Here is a 3,350-nt window from a genome sequence, read left to right as displayed (position 1 = left end):
GACACTGAGGAGGGGGAGGGTGGGGAGTCGACACTGAGGGGGAGGCGAGGAGGGGGGAGGATGGGGAGTCGACACTGAGGGGGAGGATGGGAGTCGACACTGAGGAGGGGGAGGGGAGGATGGGAGTCGACACTGAGGGGAGGGGGAGTCGACACTGAGGGGAGGATGGGAGTCGACACTGAGGGGGAGGATGGGAGTCGACACTGAGGAGGGAAGGATGGGAGGACACTGAGGAGGGAGGATGGGAGCGACACTGAGGAGGGGGAGGATGGGAGTCGACACTGAGGAGGGGAGGATGGGAGTCGACACTGAGGAGGGGGAGGGGAAGTCGACACTGAGGGGGAGGATGGGAGTCGACACTGAGGGGGAGGATGGGAGGGAGGGGGAGAGGATGGGAGTCGACACTGAGGGGGAGGATGGGAGTCGACACTGAGGGGGGGAGGGATGGGAGTCGACACTGAGGGAGGGGGAGGATGGGAGTCGACACTGAGGAGGGGGAGGATGGGAGTCGACACTGAGGAGGGGAGGATGGGAGTCGAGAGGAGGGAGGATGGGAGTCGACACTGAGGAGGGGGAGGATGGGAGTCGACACTGAGGGGGAGGATGGGAGTCGACACTGAGGAGGGAGGATGGGAGTCGATACTGGAGGAGGAGGATGGGAGTCGACACTTAGGAGGGGGAGGATGGAGTTGACACTGAGGAGGAGGGGGAGAGGAGGAGTCGACACTGAGGGGAGGAGGATGGGAGTCGACACTGAGGGTGAGGAGGGGAGCGATGAGGGGAGGGTGGGAGTCGACACTGAGGGGGGGAGGATGGGAGCCGACACTGAGGGGGAGGATGGGGAGCCGATACTGAGGGGGAGGGTGGGGGAGAATGGGAGGATGGGAGTCGACACTGAGGGAGTGTGATGGAGCCCACACTGAGGGGGAAGGATGGGAGCGACACTGAGGAGGGAGAAGGAGCCCAAAACTGATGGGAGGCTGGGAGCCCACACAGGGGAGGGATGGGAGTCGACACTGAGGAGAGGGGGAGGATGGGAGGGGGAGGATGAGTCGACACCTGAGGGTGAGGACACTGAGGGGGAGGGTGGGAGTCGACACTGAGGGGGAGTGCGGATGGGGAGTCGACACTGAGGGGGAGGGTGGGATTCGACACTGAGGGGGAGGGATGGGAGTCGACACTGAGGGGGGAGGGTGGGAGTCGACACAGGGGGAGGATGGGATTCGGGACACTGAGGGGGAGGGATGGGATTCGACACTGAGGGGGAGGATGGGAGCGACACTGAGGCGGGGAGGGTGGGGAGTCGACACTGAGGGGGGGGTGGGAGCGACACTGAGGGGGAGGATGGGAGTCGACACTGAGGGGAGGGTGGGAGCCGACACTGGAGGGGGAGGATGGAGTCGACACTGAGGAGGGGGAGGATGGGGAACTGAGGCGAGGATGGGAGCGACACTGAGGAGGGGGGGAGGATGGGAGCCCCAGAATGGGGAGTGGGAGTGACACTGAGGGGGAGGGATGGGAGGAGGGGGGAGATGGGAGTTGACACTGGGGGGAGGGAGGAGTCGACATCAGGGAGTCGACACTGAGGGGAGGATGGGAGCCGACACAGGGGGAGGATGGGAGTCGACACTGAGGAGGGGGAGGATGGGAGTGAGAGGATGGGGAGTTGGGAGTCGACACTGAGGAGGGGGGGGGAGGATGGGAGTCGACACTGAGGAGAGGATGGGAGTCGACACTGAGGAGGGAGGATGGAGCCGACACTGAGGAGGAGGATGGGAGGAGAGGAGGAGGATGGGAGCTCTACTGGGAGGAGGATGGGAGTCGACACTGAGGGGGAGGATGGGAGTCGACACTGAGGAGGGGGAGGATGGGAGTCGACACTGAGGAGGGGGAGGATGGGAGTCGACACTGAGGGGGAGGATGGGAGTCGAGCACTGAGGGGGGAGATGGGAGTCGACACTGAGGGGGAGGATGGGAGTCGACACTGAGGGCGAGGATGGGGAGTCGACACTGAGGGGGGAGGATGGAGCGACACTGAGGAGGGGAGGAGGATGGGAGTCGACACTGAGGGGGAGGATGGAGTCGACACGCGAGGGGGGGAGGATGGGAGCGACACTGAGGAGGGGGAGGAGAGGGGGAGGATGGGAGTCGACACTGAGGGAGGGGAGGATGGGGACACTGGGAGGGGAGGATGGCAGTCGACACTGAGGGGGAGGGGGAGGATACTGGGGGGAGGGTGGGGAGTCGACACTGAGGAGGGGGAGTCGAGGGGGGAGAATGGGAGTTGACACTGAGGAGGATGGGAGCCGACACTGAGGGGAGGATGGGAGTCGACACTGGAGGGGGATGGGAGTCGACACTGAGGTGAGGACACTGGGGGAGATGGGAGTCGACACTGAGGGGGAGGATGGGAGTCGACACTGAGGGGGATGGGAGTCGATACTGAGGGGAGATGGGAGTCGACACTGAGGGGAGGAGGGGGAGAGGGGAGTGGGGGGAGTCGACACTGGAGGAGGGGGGAGGATGGGAGTTTCCACACTGAGGGGGAGGATGGGAGTCGACACTGAGGGGGGGATGGGAGTCGACACTGAGGAGGATGGAGGAGAGGGGGAGGATGGGAGTCGACACTGAGGGGGAGGATGGGAGTCGACACTGAGGGGGAGGATGGGAGTCGACACTGAGGAGGATGGGAGTCGACACTGAGGGGGGATGGAGTCGACACTGAGGGGGAGGATGGGAGGACATCAGGGGGGAGGATGGGAGATACTGAGGAGGGGGAGGATGGGAGTCGACACTGAGGAGGGGGAGGATGGGAGTCGGGGGGGAGGATGGAGCCGATACTGAGGAGGGGAGGAGGGAGGATACTGGGAGGGGGAATGGGAGCTGGACACTGAGGGGGAGGGGGAGGGATGGGAGTCGACACTGAGGGGGAGATGGGAGTCGACACTGAGGAGGGGGAGGAGGGGAAGGATGGGAGTCGACTGAGGAGGGGAGGAGTCGACACTGAGGGGAGGATGGGAGTCGACACTGAGGGAGGGAGGATGGGAGTCGACACTGAGGGGGAGGATGGGAGTCGACACTGAGGAGGAGGAGGATGGGAGTCGACACTGGAGGAGGGGAGGATGGGAGTCGACACTGAGGAGGGGAGGATGGGAGTCGACACTGAGGGGGAGGATGGGAGTCGACACTGAGGGGGAGGGAGGATGGGAGTCGACACTGAGGGGGAGGAGGGGGAGGATGGGAGTCGACACTGAGGAGGGGAGGATGGGAGTCGACACTGAGGGGAGGATGGGAGCTCGACACTGAGGAGGGGGAGGATGGGAGTCGACACTGAGGGGGAGGATGGGAGT

This window comes from Oncorhynchus masou, unplaced genomic scaffold, assembly GCF_036934945.1.
Source record: "Oncorhynchus masou masou isolate Uvic2021 unplaced genomic scaffold, UVic_Omas_1.1 unplaced_scaffold_1749, whole genome shotgun sequence".
Taxonomy (NCBI): Eukaryota; Metazoa; Chordata; class Actinopteri; order Salmoniformes; family Salmonidae; genus Oncorhynchus; species Oncorhynchus masou.
Note: the sequence above shows the minus strand (reverse complement) of the source record.